This window comes from Cyanistes caeruleus, chromosome 1 (assembly GCF_971803275.1).
Source record: "Cyanistes caeruleus chromosome 1, bCyaCae1.hap1.1, whole genome shotgun sequence".
Lineage (NCBI taxonomy): Eukaryota > Metazoa > Chordata > Aves > Passeriformes > Paridae > Cyanistes > Cyanistes caeruleus.
This window is the reverse complement of record NC_141701.1, coordinates 120,451,379-120,474,950: the sequence shown is the minus strand read 5'-3', so window position 1 is coordinate 120,474,950 and position 23,572 is coordinate 120,451,379. Positions and strand designations below refer to the sequence as shown.

The following is a 23,572-nucleotide window of genomic DNA, read 5'->3' as shown; positions in this document are numbered from 1 at the left end:
CCCTCTGCAGCTTCATTGTCACACTGTGCATGCCTGCTGCCTCCCCTGCACTGCCCTCAGCCTGCCAGCCTCAGGCAGGATGTTTAGAGGAAAGATCAGGCGAAGAGTAATCATAGTTATTTCAAACTGGGTGGATAAAATTAGATGTGTATAATTAGGGGTTAGGTGGATAAAGGAAAGGAGTTTTGTTTGTGAGTGGTCAGCACCTGCCAACACTCAAACTCATGGCCTGAGTGTTTGTGTGTTTGCTTTTAGGCAGCTCAGCATGAAAACCCTCACCAAGGCTGGACACAGGGACTGAGCCTCCCCTGGACTTGGAACCCTCCTGTGTTTTCCATTTTCACCTGCCACTGCTCACCCTACCAAGCTCTGAATTTCTGTGACCTTGCTTGGCAGGAAAATCAGAGTCTCTGCAGGTGGCCAGCTGCCAGGGACATTCATTTTTTCCAATTAGTGGAAAACAGAGGGTGTTACCTCTACCCATGATTTAAAAACAGCACCAGAGCAGAAACCCATGGAGGACATCCAATATCCTGGTCAACATGCCACTTTTGGAAGCCAGGAGTGCTCTCCTCTGTGCAATAGAAGACACACCTTTCCCCAGACCTTTTGGAAGAGCTCTAGCAATGATGGTTTGAAAAAGGTGGGTGGGGGAGCATGGAGCCCCTGAACCAGGGCTGCCTTTGGCCCTCTTCAAACAGAAGTAGGGGGGCACTGAGAACCTTGTGCGGCTGAAATGTTCAACCTGGTGCACCCACTGCCCCAAGGATCCACCCTGGGTGCTCCAAGAGCCTAAAGATCTCTGTTCCTGTGCTCACAGATTACGGTAAAAGATGATCTGGGAAAGCACATAAAATCATGATAGACTTCAGGGCACTAAAGAGACTCCCTTTTTTCTTCTCTGATGGATTTCAGGAGTCCTTCCCTGGATTTTCCTCCCATTTGGCACCTTTCTGTTACACAATTTGGCTTTTCAGATGCTCCTTTTCAAAGCAGTAGTCTGGAACTGGAATTAAAGAGGATGGCAAAAAGCCCTAATCAGAGACCTGGCTTTATAATAAGACAAGTACTTATTTTATTGCACTGTTAAATAATGTATTTCTTTTCTATAGCTGCAGTGCTGAGGAGGCAGAGCAGCAGCAGGTAGAACTGTTGTTAATTCTACATATCACTGTGAGTTGTTAACCTTAAAATGTGGAGAAATGAAATTGCACCTTATTTTAGCATTTATAGCAACATTTGATCAAGTGTGGTTTAAACTTATATACAATTTCTGACACTAGAGGGAGTACATAATTTATGAAAATAAACAAGTCTTGTTTTTTTGAATAGAAAATATATCAACAGGGGAAAAGCAAAAATATTCAAAGAGAACTTTATTCCTTCATGTAATACTGGAAAAAAAAAAAAAAAAAAAAAAAAAGCTGAGAAGCTGCCTTATTTAAGTAGGTTATGCAACTGTGTCTGTAAAAGCCAGTGTGGGGCAGATAACCAGCCAGCTTGTGCTCAATTTGTGTGTTTGTGTCTATCGAGTCTGAACACATGGGGTGAGTAACTAACCCACGGGATAACACACAGACATCTCTGCCCACAGGTTTCTATCTCTGGTGCTGCTGTATTCCCACTCTTCCCCACAAACACTGCAGTGTCTGAACAGCTATGATCTCTCCAATGTGTTTATCCTCTCAGCACGCCTGGGAGGTAGGGAAGAAGTACTTTCCTCTTTTATGGCTAAAAAGTCAGGTGCAGAGAGGGTGAAAGATGCACCCACAGCCTGGTGGGAGGCTGTGACAGAAATTTTGACCATGGCCTGTCTGTGCACCCTTGCACGTGTTCCCAATTCATCTCTGGTACAGCAGGTTGTTAAGCTGCAAGGTGCCTTTGCCTTCCTGTTTTTCCTGACCACAGGTACAAAGGTTTCCCAGTGAACTCTGTGTTGTGTTTTTTGTGTAATTGGATAGACGTGTCACCGTGACCCTCTCTCCAGTCCCGGTTAGCAGGAGGTGAGCCAGGCTCAGGCTGACCTGGAGACCATGCCCTTTGCAGGGTGCTGCGGGGAGAAAGCAGCTGCCTCGCTCCTGTAGGGGTGAGAGGCCATACAGCACAGCCCCCACTGCTGCTGTGACAGTGGCTTTCACACAAGCTGAGGCAGATCACCTTGTCCTCATACTAAAATAGCCACAAAATTGAGAGGAATACACAAACGCAGTAATTCAGGGCAACCTGGATGGTTTTGCAGCAGAAGCGTCTTGATTGTCATGTGAGACCAGTCACTCCCAGCATGTGACAGTGTCTATATCCATTACAATGTCATTATCTGATACAGAGATCTTCTAAAAGTCTCTTTATCCCAGGGAGGATTTCTTTTAAGAAAAGAAACAAGGTCGGTTCTGAAAATGCTATCACCTTGTTATCACTGTACATGCCAACAACTTCTGAGTCTCTTTTGAAGTCTTCCACTGAGGCCTCCTTCAGCCCATCTGGCTTTGCACGTGTTAAAGCAACAAGTAACTTCAGCAACTCGTCCTGTTAGGGCTTACTATGCAGTGAAATTGCACTGCTTTTAATACAGCTTCTAATATCTTTAGCAAATGATTCGGTTTGTTACAAAGTGGTTTGGGAACAGAAGTGTAAAATACTGTAATGTTTGTAGGTGGCTCTTATCTCCCACCAATCACAGACACCAAATGCCAAAGCCTTGGCAATGAAAAGTGGTCTATCACGCTTTGGCCCACCCACAAACACATGTGTACAGGCTAAGAGAGCACAATGAATGAAAGCACCAAAATAGATATTTTTCTCCTCTCCCCATTTCTCCTTCAGAGCACTCAGGGCTTCCATCCTTACTAATATTTGATTGCTCAGACTCCAGGGCTTCCTGAGGAAAAAACCTCAGCAGCATTCCATTCCTGGGAAGAACCCTATTTATGCTTAAGGTTTAAGGAGCTGAGTCTTACTCCCACAGATGTTTTCTAGAAATGGGTAATGATTTGTTACTGAGAAAATGCCCCTTGGGATCCTGAAAAATCCATATAATGCAGAGCAGCTGCATTTGAAGATTTCTTTTGTTTGCACACACAAAACTTACAGAGAGCTTTGTATGCCTAAGAAAGGCAAGATCTAAGCTATGCAGGGGGCACCTATCATTAAGCATCAGGACCTTCCTGTCTGTTTCACTCAGATATGAAATATTTCTCTTCCTTTCAACTGCTGCCCATTGGAAATACAGTTTTCTTTACTGCTTCCTGTGTGCATACAGAAAGAACAGCAAAAAAATCTCATCAATAGGTGATGAAACACAGTATTCAGTGTCTACCCAAACACCAGAGTACATCTCAAGTCAAAATTTTATGTGGAATAGGAGCCACCGTGTGAAGGAAACCACTGTGACCCAGGACCATGAAGGAATTGAAGCAGTTAACTCTTCATTGACTTCAGTTTTTTCTGCATCTAAACACTCAAGTGTTCAGCACCTCCTCTGTCAAATGGGGTTGCTGAGCTTGGAAAAGTGATGGCCCTAGGGACCTTATAGCACCTAAAGGGGGCCTACAAGAAAGCTGCAGAGGGACTTTTTAGCAGGGTCTGTAGTGAAAGGACAAGAGGGAATGGCTTTAAACTGAGAGTGGGTATTAGGAGATTATATTAGGAGATTAAGAGATTAGATATTAGGAAGAAATTCTCTATGGTGAGGCACTGGAACAGATTGCCCAGAGAAGTTGTGGATGCCCCATCCCTGGAAGTGTCCAAGGCCAGGCTGGATGGGGCTTGGAGCAACCTGGTCTGTGGAAGGTGTTGGAAATTAAGTGACCTTTAAGGTCCTTTCTGGACCAAACCATCCTATGACTCAAATAGGGGAAATATCTCTACATGTTGTGAGGATAGACTTATCAAAAGACTGTGAGACACTTGGGTAAAACAGTGTAGAAAGGGTCACAGAAACAAGACTCAAGTCTTATTAAAAAGGAGCAGTGGATGGAGGAAGGAACAAAAAACTGAGCAGAGGAACAAGAAACCTAGACTAGTTTCAGGAAAAGATTGAGCACATAAAAGCGTGGGAAGAGCCAAAGCCTCAGGGACAAAGTGATAAATTTTTTTGTAAAACTGCACGTACAGAATATCATAATGAAAAATACAGCAGCACTGCCAGGGGACATGGCTGTTTGGGAAGCAGAAACTGAGCATCCTGAAAGTGAGTAAATAGCACCAGCGTCCTGTGTTCATTATTCAAAGGCAGGTATGTTCAGTTTTAACATGGATTTAGTACCGCAGAAGCAGAATTTTGCATGGCTTGATGCATTTTCATATGTGCTTAGAAATATGTACAAGTTTGGTGTTCCAAAGTTGTGATACACCTTTGCTATACCCATGAAGGCACATTTATAGCCTCTGGCTGGAAATCCCATATAAGATCATTGCATCTTCCAGCTTCCCCTTGATGCAGCAGCTTTTCCCAGCGAAGGAGCCCACCTCCCACTTGTACACCCTGCACTGACATCTTCCCATTAATTGTGCTTAGCTCTATGCAAATTCATGTGTCCATATATATTGTATCTATGTATCTATCTCTCATGGTTCCTGGTTTCATTAATTTCTTCTAAATTCTTATTATGTTCTGTGCTTAATTCTGCTGATGAAATTGGTATTTTTATTGGCTTGTACTGCATTACATGTGTGCACTGACTTTTAAAAAGATCAATTAACTCAAATGGGGGGATGTCAGAGTGTTCTAGTCTGTATCACAGCTCAAACAAAGCTGCCAGCCCTGCCAGCAGCTTTCGGTGTTAGAAGTTGAGTAAATGGAATGTTTAACTTTTACATTTCCCCCTAGGTACTTGATAGAGAAAGGATATCAATGATCCAAAGATATTCAACAGAGAGTGATTCCAGAGAGTTGTGGCTCTTCTCACCATGAGAAATGTAAACAATGAGTGCCTTTTAGACTTGTTGCTGAATTTAGTGCTCACAGGGGGGTTGAACAGTTGGAGGAGTACCGAGGCAGACCCACTGTGGGGAACACGTAACACCAGCTCCTTTCCTGGGTTGCTGCTAAAGCACTGCTTCTTGGCTAAGCGCAACATGCCTGCTATCCTGGTTGGTGCCCCTTCAGTAGGACAGTACACATAAATTTTTAGTGCTTGGAGCACTTAGCATTTAGATTGAAATAGGAGAAAGCAATTTATGTTTGCCTACTATTGCCACATGGTAAAATTACACTGACCTTGACAGCATCTTTTGTTTGCCTGGAGCACTCTGAATTCAGGGGGACGTTGGCTGCATGAACACAAATTAATTGCCATCATGGTTAAAATGAAACACCTGAATGAAAGCTGAGGGAACATCTTTACCTCTAACTGGATTCCTCAAATTAGACTCACAAATGGAGCTCAGTATCTGAGAAAATCCTGGCTTTCAGATAAGATCCTTTCAGTTGAAAAAAATCCTCTTTCTGGTCATGGGCTGCTCTTCATACAGCATCCAGAAGGACTACTTTGCTCCAGAGGCAGAACAGCACGTATCTTTTCCTGATATAAATGCAAAATTAGCTAACATTCCAGTGATGTGTGGAAATCTGTGTTGTAGAAAGCTAATTTCCAGATAAGAATTTCATTTCCTATAGTCAGGAACTATTCAATAAGAAGGGGGGGTGAAAGAAATTGAAAGAATTAAAACAATTGCATTAAGCTACTTTCTTCCTCTCCAGATACCCCATTATCTAATCTTTTGCATTTCTAATAAGTAGTGATCAGGCACCTAGTTTGTCCATGGCTGATGTTCTATGGAAGAATTTTAACTAAAAAACAATAAAATAAACCTTCTACCACAAATTCTTTCAAAATACTATTCAGTATGTGTGGTTGTAAAAGCAATTTGGTTTTCACAGAAAGGAGTGATGAAAATGTGTGTATCATGCCTGAATTAACCCTCTTACAGGTGAACTTTTGCAGGCAGAAATCAACCCACCCAAGTTATTAGCCAAAGATTTTTGCCTGAAAGCTGATATTTCTAAGTCGCCCTTCCGGTAGAAGGAACAAAAAAACCAAAACAAACCAACCTGAAGTACCCAGGAGCCTCACCAAGGAAGAAAAGCCCAGGCAGATATTGTAGCCAATAGAACATGAATGACAGGATCACTCCTGGTTTCTGTCTTGGTTTGGCAGAACGAGGGCAAAAGGCTGAAGTATGAAGGAGCTTCACCAAGGGAAAAGCAAGAGCAACTATTGAAAGATCATCGAATCATTAAAGTCGGAAAAGTATTCTGAGATCATCAAGTCCAACCATCAACCTAGCATTACCACCATGCTCATCATTAAATTATGTTCTCAGGTGTGAAAACTGCATGTTCTTTAAACACTTCCAGGCATGGTGACTCCATCACTTCCCTGGATAGCCTGTCCAATAATTTACAAAACTTTTCACAAAATTTTTTCCTGATATCTAATCTAAACCTCCTCTGGCACAGACTGAGGTAATTTCCTCTCATCCTGTCACTAGTTACCTCTAGAAGAGGTTGATCCCCACCTGGCTACACCCTCCTTACAGGTCATTGTAGAGAGAGACAAGGTCTCTCTTGAGCCTTCTCATAAGACTTGTGCTCCAGACCCTTCCCCAGCTCCATTGCACTTCTCTGCACAAGCTCCAGCACCTCAGTTTCTTTCTTGCAATGAAAGGCTCAGGGCTGAACACAGGATTTGAGGTGTGGCCTCATATCAAGGGGACAATCCCTGCCCTGGTCCTGCTGGCCGCACTATTGCTGAGCCAGGCCAGGATGCCTTTGGCCTTCTTGGGCACGGCTGGCTCTTGTTCAGCTGCTGTCAACCAGCACCCCCAGATCCATTTTCTCCAGGCAACTTTCCAGCCTCCCTGCCCCCAGCCTGTAGCACTGCTTGGGGCTGTTGTGACTCAAGTGCAGAACTTGGCACTTTGAGATACTGCTGTGTTTTTGCTATTCAGGGAAAGAGAAGAATGCACACACTTTTCTCTCTGAAAGAACGATTTTCTTCTTTCCAGTCATTTAGAACTATGAATGCACTCCTAAGGAGGGGGAATGAAAGGAACATTAAATCTAAAGAGTGATTTAAGAAAAAACATAACTTTCAGAAGGACAGTTTTGGCATTACAAAGTTTATAACATGCTATTAAATGTAAGAATGGTTAATGAGAAGTTCCTTCTTCTCACTTTATGAAAAGTCATAAAGGAGGTGTACTGTGAAAAGAAAAACCTCAGGAAGTTAGAGTGAGATCAACATACAACCTGTTAGATTTGCCTGAGCTAAAAGTTTTGCGTTTTCCCCATCATTTGAAGGAAAGGAGCTATTTTTTCCTGAAATTCTGAACAGAGATTCTATCTGGTATGTTTTTAAATTTTATTTTATACAAGAAATCTTAACTTTTCAAACAAGTAAGAAATAAAAAGAAATTACTATTTTGTGGGTCTGTACTCTTAGAGTTTAATGAAATATTTCACATTTCCACTGTGAACATATATTCCTTCACAAAATAAATGTAACTTTTTATTAAAAAAAAAAAAATTCCTGTTAAAATACAGACCCTTTAACATCGCCACCACTTCCAGCAACATCCATTGCTCTCTCCTTAGCTAAGGAAGTCCCCATCTAGGAGGCTGTCTTCAACCTTGAGAGCAAGAGCTCGTCTGCCTCCTCTGCCAGGCTTCTAGGAAGAAGAAAGGTAAACAGCCACCTCTGATCCATTGGTCACAAAGGGACAGGAGGCTGCTATGGGTTGACAGAAGCTGGTTCTGCTGTCACAAAGCCTCTTACTCAGCCCATTTGATTACTAACACGAAAACAGAAAGTTGCAACAGAAGAGAGTTCAAGGATTCTTAGCTCAGGAGCTGGCTGCCATAGTGGTTTCCAGTTAGCGTTTTGCAGGATGGTTGCATTTGATCACCTGCCCTCACAAATGTGAGGGAGCATAAATCTGGAATTTGTGCATTCATCTGTTGTGATTTGACAGGAGAGAGGCTTTTGGCAGACAGTTAGTGGAAATAAACTCTCTCTCCAGGGCTTAGAGCCATGTTGCAAGTGCTGGAGAGTATTTATGCTCTCTCATCCACTCTTCAGAGGCTGCAGTTCAACCAGCTGCAGGGCTCTGGAACAGAAGTGTTGCTTAGCAAGAGGGAAAAGTCCATCCACCTGACAGACAGTACTGCCAAATATTTTTTTTTCTCTGAGAAGTTTTGGGCATAGGCTCTTTTCAGATACTTTAGGAGGATGTAGACACAAAACCTTAAGAACTGATGTTAGATCAATTCTAAACCTCCGTGACATCAGTTTTGTTCCTTTCATGAGAAGATTTCATCCTTTTAGAGAAAAAAAACCCCATCATAAAAACCAAAGTACTTTTCAGTTTAATTAAATCTGTGAGCTACATCCTTCATGCCACAGAGCAGTATCACTGATGAGGGAACATGAAAAGCTTGCCAAGCTTAGGTCAATCAGATAAGTACCCCAAGCACAGCTGCTAATCTGAATCATTTAACTAGTTTTGACCACTTGAGACTGAAAATGAAGCTCAATATTTCATACAAACAGGCATTCCCATGTGATTTGCCATAGTTTTTTCTTCCAGAAAAGAGAGAAAGGTTTGGCTCAATTTACGTTCTAAATAAACTCTTTTTAGGGTGTGGAGCTCTGATATCCTCGGGAGTTGTTACAGTGAGATATAAGATAGTGCCAATAACAAACTTCAAGCATTCAAACTTCACTCTCTATAAGCCCAAAGAGAAACAAAGTGGGAAGCTGGAGTGGATTCAAAAGGCTAAGGGTGGGATTGGCCTAGCTGGCCTTTAGATTATCCAAAGAAAATTTCTAATGGTGGAGTTGAGAAGCTGGTCTGGGCCCCTTGAAGGGGCTTAAGGCTGTATGCAAACATTATGTGTTGCTGTTTTAAATCTTCTGATGGGATGAGCACCCTGTGGATTGGGCTGTAACCAGTGGGCTGGTTTTCAAGGCTTAATGCTTGCCAGCAGCCCCTGGGCGAGGCCAGTTCAGCTTGCTGTAAGGAAAGGTTTCTTTATTTGACAACAGTGTATTTTTCCTGGGTTTTATTACAAATTTATCCTCTAGCTCAGCAGCTCCTCATCATGTCCCTGGGTGAGAAGGACCACCCTGCTTAGCTGTCAGAAGAGAGGGACCCCCAAGCCATCACCCACCTGCAGATCACAGCATCAGGCAGGGGGCTAGGGAAGGGAAAGGCTGGGGAAGTGCACAGGCAGTGTTCTCCAGGCAGGCTTTGACATTTCAGCAGCTCTACAGAGCAGCTGCCCGCTTCTTTTTGTTGTTTTTGCCCAACAGATCTCCATCTCTCTTTCCTCTGGCTTTATACCCAGAGCTATCCTTTCTGCATGGCAGTGGGAGATGGACAGGGATGGAGGTGCAGTTGTGTGAGCATGTGTGTGTGGTGTAATGGTCCTGCTGGTGTGAGCGCTCACACGGGAACACCCAGCCTAGGATGGGAACAAACGCCCTGTGTGTGTGTAGCTGACTGCACAAAAACACACAAATGATCACACCCACTCAAGCCAAAACCTGAGCTAGCTCAGGATCATCTTTCTGTAGGATTCCTAGTGAAGAATAAGAGCAGAATGAATATACGTGGCATTTCCTCCAGACACCCAAAATTGTACTTGCACAATTTAAAGCTATTTTCTGTCAGGATCTTCCTGGGATAGATGTGTTTTTTGTATTCACTAGCTTCCAAAGGCTTCCCCAGCTGTGTGTCTCCAGTGTCCACTCCAACTTGTAGTGGTTCCTTGTATGTCTGTATTAACACAAGTCCCACTCCCCCATCCCCCCCAATAAATCCCTTTTATTGAAGAAGACAGGCAGTGATTGTTTCTGAGCATCCTCACCATACTCTTCTTACACTTCTTTCACTGAATTGTCTCTCTTCCAGACCAAGACATTCTGTCCTGGTAAAGTCATTGCCTATACTGAAGCTTTCAGTATCTAATCAGATATTGAAGCTGCTTGTATTTTTTACTTACCCTGAACCTTCTTTGGTTTTGCTGTACCATTTTTGAGATGAAAAGACACAAACCTCACAGGAATCACTAATCATAACACAGGTGAGCCATGAGTTTGCTCACTAGCATAATGTTCTTCCTTCTTTTTTTTCTCTATTCCTATCCCTACTATGCCCTAGTACTTTATTTAAGGTTGGTTCTTTGACCCCTACTGAGTGCTGAGCTGGCATATTCATAGATCTGAAAAATAGGTCCCAAAATCTTGCTCCTGACTGCTGATGGTCATCTCACAGCATGCCATTTTGGCTGTGAAACTAGGATTGCTTTTCTGCCCTACATATCCCTTCATATTTTTCTACTCTGTATCACATGTACCATGTCATTGTCTTGTCACTGAGTCTCATTAAAGTACTACCAAAGCCTTACTCTTAAAGTCAGCCTTTGTCCTTAACAATATAAATATTTCACTGCTGTAAATAAACTTTCCCCCTGTTCACTGCCTTTTCCAGGTTGCTTATGATACCCTGACAGCAATTGTTGCACTACACAGCAGTGCAGAATTTCTATGGTCCCCTCCTCTGCTTACTGTCTTTTAAATACCTTTTTACTATGCAATGATTTTCTTTTTCTTGTTAGGGAAGTCTTTGGACTCCCTCAAAACCCTGTAGTGGGGAATCAAGAAACAAGTTTGCAGAAAGCATTTAGATATCCAGTTAGACTGTATCAACTGAATTGCTCTTATCTATATGTACATTGATCTCATGAAACAGCACCAATCTGTAAAAATGGAAAAGGTCATGCTGACTCTTTCCTAGCAAATCAAATTTATTGAAGTGTCAATGAATTTTGTTCTTCCTTACATTTTCTGCTAATTTACCTAGTGCAAAGATTTCAGACTTCCAGGCCCATTCTTTCTTACGTCTCCTCCATCTCCCCTGGAACTTTTGCTAAAAAAAGAGTTGGCCAGGCATTTGATGTTTGAAAACAGCTCCTTGGATATCAAGGGAGTTTTAAGCATATAGTCTGCTGCTCATTCAGTAGTCATTTAATTATTTCGTCCTTGAGGTCCATAGAAACTCCTGGGTGATAACTGGGTTTTGGCAACCTGTTGCTATTCATTTTGTTTCAGTGTTCCCAGACCTGGTTCCTGGGCACAGCTATTTCAGACAAACTTGCCAATTGAGTCACCCCATTCCAAAATGGTTTCTGATGTGAGAATTTAAAGGATTCATTTGGTTTCTCTAATAGCTGTGTTTTTTCTGAGTGCTCCCTTTAAACTCTGGTGATCAATGGGCTCCACTGATTTTCTGGCAAGCTTCCTGATCCTGATGTTCAGGAAAAAGAGATTTATTGCTAGTTTTGATTCCTTTTGCTAGAAACTCATCAAACCCCTTTTTGGCTGTCAAATTGTCATTGTGCATGTAATCTTCCAGAGTGTCTGTTACTTTCTAATTTATTCATTTGGATCCAACTTCAGCTGTTTGAAGGATTTGCAGTTATTCTTCTAATAACCTCCCTTATCTCACCATTTTCAAAGCTACCATGTACTGCCCATTTTCAAGCCTACTTGGTGAATAATGTGCACTGGCCTTGTGCTTTCAGCACAGCATCCTTTAGCAGACTTCATGTCTCCAGGAAATAATTAATTCTCTTTGTTGTCGCATTTTGTTTCTCTTAAATAAAATTCCTCATTTACATAAGTTTCTCCTCCAAGCCAACTCCATAATTGCCTGTTTTCTGATCGATATCCTTAAGCAGTTCCTTCATGCAATAGTTATTGACTGTTTCATATTACATTCTTCCACAATATCTGGACCATTTGCATGTAAATTAGTGAAGTCTGGTGTTTCTTACTGCCCTTCTTGCCTCTCTGGCATCTTGGAATTCCCCCATATTCTGCAGCTGGAGTCAACATCCTGGTAACAGAGGCAGTATCATACACAACATTCTTCCCCTGATATAGTGGTAACACCATATTAGGTCTGTAATTTCAATCCCCACAGATTTTATGTTTCATACTGATCAGATAATTTGTTAATTCGAGTGATTCTAGCATGGCTTAGTCTATATGCTGAATGTTTGGTATTACAGAATTCCACTTACCATTCTCTTTCCACTGTATTTCTGAAGCCTGTTGTGTTGATGCCTTTGCTTAGACTACAAATGCCTGTTCTTTTACCTTATTTCTTAACTAGGCATTAAATGTTCTGTCTTTCTGCCTCTCTTTCCCTGGCCAGTGACGGCTCCAGGAGCATTTCTGAGACAGCTTCCGTAGAAATCCTGATTGTCAGCACCTCAGAACTTTAGCTTCACCTCTAGCACCCTGCATCACCTCTCTCCTTGCCTTTCCTTTCCTGCAGTAGTGCTATCCACATGGACCACAGCCATCTGGTGCTCTGCCACACCTCTTAGGAGCTGATCGAGGCTCCTCATTAAGTCCTCCCTTAATGCTGGATGCTATGTCCACGCAGCATCTCGTTCCCTACACAGATTTTCTTCTCTGGATGATCCCCCTGCCCTTCCCTGGCTTTATCCAAGCACCATGTTGCATCTCCTGCGACCACAGGCTGCAGGTGCTGTTTACACAGCATTCCAACAGCTGCAGAAATAAATGGAGCCAAGTGCATCCCAGGTCAGAAACTCAGCAGCACCCGGAGCTTTCAGGAGCCTGCGGGTACTTCAGTGTGGATCTGTCAGTGGAGCACCTCGCTAACAACATAACTGGGTAGCTCTGAGCACCTGAGGGGCTCCTCAGGTGTAGAAAATTAAGCAGTTGCACAAGAATTTGCAGGATTTGGGTCTAGATGTGTGAATTTAGGGCAAGGTTTTGCCTTCCTCTCTTCTGTTAACTAAGCAGATCAACTCCAGCAGCTCAAATAAACATGTGGGCTTTTAATAAAATGCACAATTACAGAGCTGATTATTGGGATGCTAGAAAATACCATGTAAATCTTTTCACACATTTCTCTGACTCAGTATTTTTCCCTCATTCAGTCTTCTCTGGCAGAAGGACGGGATGTCTAGGCAGGCTGATCATAACAGAAACATTACTAAGAGCGATTGAATGCTTGGTGTAAATTTTCACATGTGTAGAACTCTGTGTAGAAGGCGGGGAGAGACATAAGGAAGTAGTAGTCAGTTTTGTTAGCACCTTTGCTTTATCTTACGTGGAGCTGCTCGTACTGGTAACACGTGAAATCAGTTTGAAGCATGAGCTGCCAGGCGAGTTGTTGATCCTGAAAGCTGTGGTAATTTGTGTTCATTTAATTAGCTCGGTGTTGGTGCTGTCCTGTGTACGCTGCTGACCAAGCCACGTAATCTCCTCCGTAGGGATGCCGTAGCACTCCTAAGTCCTGTGATGAGATTGTGCAGAAAGCATTAACCTTCTTTGTCTGACCCTTTTATTTACACTCCCCCCAGGACTTCATTCATCTCCACTGCTAGATCAATTAAAAAAAAGGAGGGAAAAAAAGTGTTTCCATTGGCTAGTCTGCCAGCACATGTGTCTGACATGAGAATAAATGCTCATAAGTGCACAAGAGCTCAGATACTGTGAGTTACATTTTAAAGACAGTGTTCGGGGTTTAGCTGCTTGATTCCCACTGACATTAATGGAAGGCACGAGGCTAAATCATAGTGCATTGCTTTCAGATCTGACCCCAGAAGACAGTTCCTGATGGGAAGGGGCAGAGCCTGAGAAATAAAAGTTTACAAAACCAGAGAGCTGAAATAATCGGATAATAACTAGGAGACATAGGTGCAAAACTGAATGAATTATGATTCTGATAAGCTTGTGTGTAAGCAATAAATCTCTAAGACGAGTGGAGAAAAGAGAGAGTTTAATCACAGTGGCAACATTTATGTATTTTAACTCAGTGGAAAATGTTGTAGGCTTGACTTCATTTTTATTTACCAGATCTGAAGATGCTGATGTCCTCTTGACAGCGAGCACTGAGAGACACTGAGAGACACTGAAAGACTGAGAGCAAAGCCTTCAAGCTGCAGAGCACACAACCTCCCAGCAGGTGGCTTGGGCACAGCAAACCAGGCTGGGACTTTGGGGAAAAAGAACTTAAAATAGCTGCAAAAGAGTATCAGACAGTTCATTCATGGCTTATTGATGCCACAGATCTCAGTTACATTTCGTGGTCTGAGGCATGAGGCAAAAGATCTTTCCCTACCCTGAGTCCTGCATCAATATTTCATGATGGTTCAGTTTAAAGTATTAGGATTTTTTTGTCTTTTATTATTTTAAATCAGCAGTGTGATGCCAGTTGACATAGCTGGGCATCTAGTCTACAAGGTTTGGAAGATGAATTTGGCCTCCACTTGGGGATTGAGGAGTGGAAATGGATCCCACAGAGAGAACAGGCAGCAGAAGATGGATTTTTGTGGCATGCAGCTCAGTGAAGTGAAAGGCATTAGCACGCACCCACTGCAGGAGATCTCATGAGCTGACACAAGGACTGTTCTTGGAGGCTGACAGTAACATTTTCAAATTGCTGTTGGAAATTATTAGCTCAAGTTTCTCAAGTTCTTTAAGTTCTGCTCCTGTGCCACTTGGAAGGTTTTTAAAATAGAGTGCCTTAGGTTTAGGGAGGCAGTCTGATGGAAGAGTGAGACAGTAAAAGAAGGCAGGAGACTGGTTTTGCAAAACAAACAAACACAAAATCCTTTCTTCCCTCTGTTCTTCCCACACAATTTTATGAAATACTATATTGTTTTGATAATTTGTAATTTACAGTAAACCACAAGAAGCATTGCCAGCATAAAGTAAGCAAAATCCTAGGATTGAAAATATGAACAAGTCTCCATAAAAGTGATGGAGCCAAGAAGAAAAATTGTATTTTGGAAAAGCAACAAAAGAATAATGAAGACCAGACCTAGACTGGTAACATTTGTGACGCTGGCATACAGAGGAAAAGTATCGTCAACTGTATAAGTCAGCAAGCCAACAAGAAGTATCCAGAGAAGTATGTACAGAAGATTAGTCAAAATGGTAGAGTTTCTCTCTTCCAGCTAAAATAACAGATGTGACAATTTTCAGCATTCCTGAAATCCTGAAACACCCCAGCAATCCTGGGAAAGAGCAGTGTCTTGTATAAGCTCCACATCAGAGGGAAGGCTGCGTGCCACGAAGTGGGCAAAATGCCTGCTAGATCATAAAACAAGCAGTTGTTGCAGAGTTGAATGGCATGAGCAGGAAAATGAAGCTGTTTGATGAGCTTCCTCTTGAGCAAGGGCCCATGCCACTCTGCCCTTCTCTAGTTAGGTGCTTACTTAGGTGGGAACACACACAGGGTTTACCCATGGTTTCACCTGACACCATAACTGAGCTTCAAGGACAATGTTGCTCACACTTCAAGAAGAATGTATCACATCAACTGTGGGAATGTTTAGTATAATATAAAAATATCCTTTTAAGCTGCAGCTACACAGGTCACAGCTTGATCATTATAATTATGGGTAATGGAATGGCTGTGGATCCTGGTCTATGTTTAGTAGTCAGAATCAGGGCATTAATGTTTTTAGACAAAGATAGGATCTGATTTCTCTTCCCAGAGTGGCTCCTCATTCCTCTCAACTGAGCAACCATAACATTCATATTTATATACTACATTTCTTCTTCAAAACATTGCCCTTGGTCTTGTTTATTTCTGTGTGAAAACTGCTTGCGGTCTCCTAGCGGCACCCCAAAATTTCCTAACCTAATTGCAAGTGTGCTCTGGAAAGAAGCACTGCCACAGCAAATGTCAAAAGGGTCAAGGCAGAGCTGAAAAGCAAAAGCGACATACCTAATCAAAAGAGAGACCTCTCTGGTCATAAGCTGTTTGTGGAGCCTCTGCCAAATCCAAGAGCAGTGTCTGATTTGACCTCTTATGTTAATAGCCTTAGCATTTCCAGCCTTTTTCTGACACTTGTCTCTGGTACATCTGCTGTAAGTGGTTATCTATTTAAATGAGCATTTTTTACTTGGAGTGGATTTGGTTTAGTTCTTATATAAAAAAAAAGTGTCTCTTTCAAAACAACCAGGAAAAAACTCGGGGAAAAAAACCTCTGTGTGGCAGGAGTCCCAAAATTCATCTCTGAAAACACACAGAGCTGCACTCTTTTGAAAGTGCCAGTTCTGTGAAATCCTTGGCAGTCCCCACAGGGCACCAAGTGCCCTCGGTTCTCAGGATAGTACTTGCAATTTAAAGCTGCTCAGGAGGCTGCAGGATGAAGCTACTACTGCTAAAAAATATGCCCATGCACTTCTTGCCCGTGCACATACCCAACACGTCAGTGCTACAGTCATTAAAGAATTACAGGCTCTCACAGAAGGCATGATCTTATATCCTTGGGATTAAACCTGGTGCTTAGCCTTATTTTTCAAACAGAAAGATAAAACACATCCATAATAAAACAGATTGGCAGAGCAAATATGGGGTTTCTAAAATAAGTGACAACGTAAAGCAACAAAAAAGCAATGCAGAGCTCACTGGTGGTTTTTCTGCTTCTACAGTGACACCAACCGAGAAATTGCATCTGGTGATGACATCTGTGTATGTTCAGTAGTTATTTATTCCACTGAAGAAAAATTAGAGGTGTCGTCATTCTGAAAATACTTTCTTACCGAGCATGAAGCTGTTGCCTTGCTTTCTAGGGATGAAGAACTCAATTTTGCAGGGGCTGAGCGACCTCTTTTCTCCACAAGTTTACCTGACAGCAGCTGAGGATTCTTTGCACATCTCAGAAATGCACTTCACTTCCAAGGAGAGAAATTCTGACTCCTTTGAAGTTGATGGGAGTTCTGCCATCAGTCTGGCTAAGATTTCTTCCATGGCCTGTAAAACAGATCTGTCTGCTGTCAGTGCATGTGTGTTCTTTGACACTGCTGGCCTCGGCCACTGTTATGGTATGTATGAAACCACACGTCATCTCTTGGACATGATTTTTTACAATGATAACAAAGAACTCTTTTTTTTTCTAGGACCTCCTATAAAATACAAACATCCAACAAATCTAAGCTCATCTTCCATTCACACCCCCCTCTGAAGTGTGGAAAAATGAAGATGAGAGTGTTTGTGATGATTTAGGCATCTGCTGGCCAGCTCTGATGTGCCTTGCAGAAGGATTGGCCCAGTTGTAGAAAGGATGGCATTCATCTGAATACGTATGAACACAAACAGTGCTCAGAAGCTCCTGCCCAGTTTCATATCCTGCCATCCCCATTCCACATATTGAATTAGTGCATTTATAATGGCATCTCTGTTCATTTAATAAATTTAAATTTCAATTACAGACCACTAACAATTAGTCATGCAGACTAGATATGACAGATGGGCCTCATCCATGGTTGATTACACTAAAAAATGTTATGTGAATCTATTTTTAAAATACTATCATTCTAATATCCTTGCTGCATGCAAATAGGTGAGAAGTTTGTAATATATTAACAAGAAATTTGGCTTCCTGACAATATTGAAATTTGCACAGAGCATGAAGTTTATATAATAAAAGGGTTCATTATTGTTTCCTGTTATCTGGGGTTCTTTAGTAAAACACATGTTTATGTAAAGACATGTAGCACAGCGTGATAATTTGGTTAGTCTTATTTTTCTACATGGGCTTGATTTAAAATATCAAACCAGAAAATGTGTCCAAGATAGAAAAATACTTGCATGGAATATGGCAAGGGTGTGCCTAAATTGAGTGAGAGATTTTATGTTTGCCTTTGACTCCCTTGGATACCTGATATTTTAAAATTTAGCCTTGAATGGACAGCTATTAAAATATATATTTGGTGATGAAAACAAAGGCTCTTCCCTCCCTTCCTCCCACCCAGCATGAAATGAATAAGTTGTATATGTTGTTGCCTTTGAAATGCTCATGTAGACTCATGTAAACTAAATAAACGGAGGATTTTATATTCCTTCAAAAGGATTTTAACTAAGGTTTAGACAGTCAATAATATTTGTATACTCTATCTATATTTTTTAGCCTCTGAGACTCCCATCTAGTCAAACAGAGTGGGGGAAAGGGATCAAAAAATGTTACTAGAGGAGTGTGTTTGAACGGCATTAGTCTTCTGATTTTTCATCTCATGTCCTTTCAACCATATTCACAAATGCTTCTTTTTGTAGATGGCTAGCAAACTAAATTATAATGCCATGCTAGGAGAAATGATTCTCACAGAAAGCAATCTTTCTTTATAAAAAGCACCTTTTTTAAAAAAAGAGATTTATTTGCTTTTCAGGAAACGACTTCAGAAAAAAAAATTCCTGTATTAAAGACAAAAAGGTAGGAGAAAGTCCTATTGAGTAACACCAATGAGAAAATCAGGAAAGAGCATATCAGGTAACACCAAACTACCCAAGAACCGCTGACCTTAAAAGATTTAAGTTACAGCCAGAAAAATTAAGGAGAAAGGGCAATTTTAATCTGAGATGTAAAAATAACCTCATTCAATTGTACCGTGTTTCATATTTATGGCACAAACCTTTGTCCTTTTCATTTATTTGTACCAGTTGCTCTAAACCTTTAGTATCTGGAGATCCGGTTTGTCACTGATAGTCTCTGATGGCTATGAAAGATAAAATACAGATAGAATACAAATATCAGACCAGAACTTCAGTCTTACAATACCTATAGCACCTCTGCAACTTCAGAGTAATAGAAAAGGCCATAAAGCAATTTAAATTTAAATTTAAAGACGCCAGAGGAGCCTTTCCATCCCAGCAGAACCCTGGGTGACAGCTCCTGCCACAGAGCAGCTGGGTGAGGAGGAGGCAGCACGGTGTAAATGTTACTCCAGGCCAGTGACCCCTTGCTGCTCAACAGCCCCCTTAGCTGTGACCACAACTGAGGCTGTTCCCAGGGCCAGTGTCTTGGTGGTATCCCTTGGGAACACCAAAAGAAAGGAATCAAGAGACAGTGGAAAAGTCCCTCTCTCTATTCTCTCATGCATCTGGTACTGTGCCAAGCGCAGCTTAGCTACAGGGGTGGTGACAGGCCAGTGTGTGTAACCCTATTCAGAAAAAATCATGGTTGGTAATTCTGTTAAATCACTTTATCCCTGAGTAAAGCAAACATCAGAGCAGATTTTTGTATTCTTATTTTTACAGTTTTCTTGCTTGGCTGACTAAATAAATAAAATTTATATGCCTGTCTGTCCATCTGAGTCTATGTGGGTTTTCATGTTTAAGCTGGCTGCATTCCCTGGAGTAAATGCCATGTTGCCATTAATCACTATGTGATGATGTGCACTAAAAACAGTGTCTGTGTATGTGGCAAGAGAAGAGCTGCATACCACTCTGGAATTATATGCTGAATTCACTCATTTGCATGGCTTGCAAAAACCTCTTTTTCAGGAGGGGGAAAAAAAGCAACGTACGAAGGAAGCTCCAGAAGTGTTCCCAGGGCAATGTTTAACCCGTGATTTGCTCAAAATCCCCCAGAAGTTCTTCATTCTGCGTCAGTGGAAGAATCTGTGCTGTTGCAGCACTGATTGCAAATTTTAACAAGTTTGCACCAGGGCTCCATGGGCGAAGGTCAAGCCCTGGTAACTGCTGAGGCAGCTCCGGGCTGATCCGGGGCTGACACGCTCCACTTAGCTGGAGGTCCAGTGCTGTGCTGAGCTCTTGGTAAATACTCTCAGCCAGTTCACAGGGCAGAAATCATCAGTCTCACTGCAAAGGGCACAAAACATCCAGCTAAGGGGTCAGCTGCTCTTGGTTCCTCAACACCTCTTGGCTAGCCCAGGTTCTGAGACAGGCTCCTTTTTGCAGTCTGAAATGCTATATTGCATATACAACCTTGAGAAATGCCTCCCTGCTTGCACCCTGTTTGATGACAGACACATGGACCAGCTGTCCTTGCCTGGGAGGAGGCTCTCATGGCCAGTGAGGTTGGGATGCCCTGTGTGTTGTCACCCTGTCACCCCTGTGGGGCACCTGGGGTGACACCTGTGATGCTGTGTAGGTGATCTGAGGAAGTCCCAGAGAATCCACACCACAACTGTTTCTCTCATGTCTTGGTGCAGGGTTTGGAGTGATTTCACATTATTCTAGCTGTAAAAGTTCCTGTTACCATTCTCTACAGGACAGATTTGTGCACATCAAGTTAGCCAATCTACAAAATGCTGATGTAAGATGATAAAATGACTGAGGAGAAAATCATTGTAATGTTCTTAAGCAGTGCTAAACTGGTTATAACAGAAAATATTTGCTTTAGCTTGCAATTGTAAGAGAGACAGAAAGCAGTGCTACATACATGTTTGAAGTCTGAAAAAATGATGAAATACAAAGTTTATTTTCTACTTTCAATCCAAATACACCAGCATGAAAGATGATACAGAACTCATGCTGCTTTTTGCTGCAGACCATTGTTATTCCTGTGGGTGAGATATGGGAGATATATGATATTTATATAATTTTAAACTATGGGCTCTCCCTCAGCCTGTATCCTGTGGGGCTGCAGGATGGATCTTTTAAGGCATTCTCCTTTCACGCTTCTCCTCTGTCTTTCTAGTCTTCCTCGCAGTGCAACCCTGTGGGGAGCACACAATCCAACTCAGTTTTTTTTTCTGTGGCATCACTGCAGAAGCAAAGAGGAGGCCCTGGGAGAGTTAATTCTGTGTCAAGCAGCATTAGCTGTAGCTCTGATTTCCAGTCAGAAATCCCTGGGGTTGGCTGAGGACAGTGCTACAGACCAGAGCTGGTCTTCTGATCTCCCTCCCGCCTCACTGATTACCCCAGGCCCACTGAAATACCTTGGGGCATCTTCTTCTTTATCCAGATAACGGAGGGACAGTGCAATGGAGGAATGACGGTCCCTGCCATTGCCCCAAATTATGTCAGGCTTCCATCCCTCCCACTCCAAGTCAGAGGGGACAGTTTAATACTGAGGCTCATAGTACAGTACTTCTGGGAAAAAAAATCACATTTTTTTCTTCCACATACTTTTTCTAGCTGCCGTGGTTTAACCCAAGCTGGCAGCTAAACATCACACAAACACTTGCTCCCCCTTTCCAGTGGGATGGGACAAAGACTCCAAAGAGTAAACGTGAGGAATCCTTTGGGTTGAGATAAAGACAGTTCAATGGGACAGAGTGAAAGAGAATAATAATAATAATGATAATGATGATAATGATGATGATTTTAATAGTAATTATAATAATGATGATGGTGATGATGATGATTGGATCTATAATAACAACATCAGAATAATTAGGTTATACAAAAAAAGTGATGCACAGTACTATTGCTCACCACTGGCTGATGCCCAGTTCCTGAGCAGAGGTCCCTGACCAGCATTCCCCCACAGTGTGTATGCTGAGCATGTTGTCATATGGTGTGGAATTCTCCTTTGGCCGCTTTGGGTTGGATGTCCCAGCTATGTCCCCATCCAACCTCTTGTCACCTCTGAGTGACAGAGTATGAGAAGCTGAAAAGTCCTTAACTTAGTATAAAGACTATTCAGCTATAACTGAAACCATCAGTGTGTCATCACCATTATTTTCATACTAAATTCCAGACACTATATCAGCTAATAGGGAGAAAATTAACTCTATCCTGGCCAAAACATTAACATTTCTTTGGGTTTTTTCAACATTATTAAATACAGAGAAATGTGAGACAAATGGAACAGAAACGCTTCCCTGCATGAAGCTTTCTATCTGGTACTGCATGAGTTGTAAGCTCCCTCCTTCTCCACGAAGCTGCATGGCTGCCTTAAGGTTTTTCGTCCTGTGGCTCTCTTCTGTTAAAATAGGCACTCCTAAAGAACTATTCCAGCTGCAAAAATCTAAACAATGTTTGCCACAGCAGCAGTCAGGAATACAGACATGTCCCTTCAGTCCACACTGGGGAAGCTGCAGGGCTCTCCAAGCCCTTTCTCTGACCCAGCCTCTGTGAGTTTTACCACTTTGAGAGCCTGTAGCTCTTGAAGCTCTCACTCACTGATGACAAAAGACATTTCATGGTCACCTGATAACCTTATTTTTATATGTACATTGCTTTTAAAAGTGATTGACGGTTCAAGCTCAATCCAATGTTTTCAACAGCAGCCTCTTATGATTACTCTAACCACTCTGTTAAATCCCAGGCTTTTCTTAAATCCTGGGAATTGACAGCAATCTAAATACACGAATATTAACCTTGGGTCACTAGGGCTTAAGTTTTTGCAATGCACAAGTCTTGCATTAATACATTGTTAATTTTACTGATAAATGGCAGCAAAACATAATCTGATTCTGTTTCATTGTAGTTATTATTTTTCTGGTTGGATATGGAATTTACACAGTACAAAAAATACCATTTATAACAATGGTTTTATTAATGCAAAGTGGGCCACCCCTGTGTCCTAAAAATACGGTATCCTGTGTATAGTAGGAATTTCTCCACAGAAATTAATATTTTTTTTCTGAGAAAAACTGGACACAGTCTCTGTCAGAATAACTCTGGTGGGCTCATATAGTGAGGAAAGCTATTAACATTTTTTCTCTGAAGGTCATTATCCAGCCCCAGACCACAGAAATGCAATTTCAGATGCTCATTCCTTCTATTGTGCCAAGAATGGGCAATGGTTTTGAACCACAGTGATCATGAGGTAAAATTTATGAGATACTCAGAACCGTCTTTAAAGCTCTGAAGTTCTCATTCTGCCTGTTTAACAAGAAACATTTTTTATCTCTCAGGACAGGAATACAAAAAGATTGAAGTAAACACTGCAGTTTTGATTTTAATATCAAATTAATTGGGAAATTGCTATTTTTCATTCCCTCACAGTTATCTTGCTGTGTAGACATGGAAGTTTTCAATGAGATATTGAATTTTATTTCCTCCTATAGTAAAATCTGAGTTATCTCAGCAATGTTCAATTCTATGGGAAAGATTTGTGACCTACACTGGTGACACAAACAGAGCTCTTTCTTGCTATCTGCTGAAAACGGACAATTAAGTTGCCCTGACAATACCCAAGTGCTTTTTTTTCAGGAGCAGAAAATTTTATTCTTCCCAGGAACTACTCAGTTTACCTTTCATCAAATGAGAAGGATTTTCACTTTGATTCTCTATTTTAAAATTCACACAGGACTGATCCTGCAAATGTCAGGTGCTTGATAACAAAAGCACATATTTACTCTGAAGCCAGAAGCAGCTCATATTTTACATAACACTTGGAATTTCAAGAAAACTGTGATTCCTCTTTGACTGAGCTGTAAGTCAAGTGGTTAATAGTGTTTCTATTTGTAAACAGTTTGGTATTTCCAGTAATTTATTTTGATCCTGGCTGTGTGTTACATGAGAAGTATCACTGTCAGAGTTCAGAGATAATGTATTGTGTTTTTCAGATGTCTTTCTTCTGGGTGATGAGAGGAGCATGGCTGGATGTGCCCTTTTGAGTAGCACTTTTAGTTGTGTACCTTACTCCACTGGCACCATGCCCTAGTAGCTGATCATCAGGTCACTTGCTAAAGTGCTCATTTGTTTTGGCAAATGTGAAAAAAAGAATCCTGAACAAACAGTTAAATATTGTCAAAAGCAGCCTCTGACCTTGGGGTACAGAGCAGGTCAATGCAAGTTTGGGAACATGAGTGTCTGGAGA

At 41.7% G+C, this 23,572-nt stretch overlaps 2 long non-coding RNA genes across 3 annotated transcripts in view; one reads left to right on the top strand and one right to left on the bottom strand.

The window, feature by feature from the left end:
- LOC111924443 (uncharacterized) overlaps positions 1 to 19,143 on the top strand; it is a 44,112-nt gene extending 24,969 nt beyond the window's left edge. Inside the window, exons 6-9 of one of the 2 annotated variants that reach the window (XR_015277274.1) lie at positions 256 to 643; positions 1,595 to 1,701; positions 16,632 to 16,883; positions 16,959 to 19,143. This is a non-coding gene — a long non-coding RNA (uncharacterized LOC111924443). Of the gene's footprint in view, positions 1 to 255; positions 1,424 to 1,594; positions 1,702 to 16,631; positions 16,884 to 16,958 lie in introns of those variants that run through there. The other variant, XR_015277277.1, reaches the window with a different exon arrangement.
- LOC147655861 (uncharacterized) lies at positions 7,424 to 12,726 on the bottom strand. Its single transcript, XR_015277280.1, has 2 exons — positions 12,089 to 12,726; positions 7,424 to 11,901 (listed from the first exon to the last, which is right to left on the bottom strand). It is a non-coding gene; the product is annotated as an uncharacterized LOC147655861 (long non-coding RNA).
- Positions 19,144 to 23,572: the final 4,429 nt, after the last annotated feature.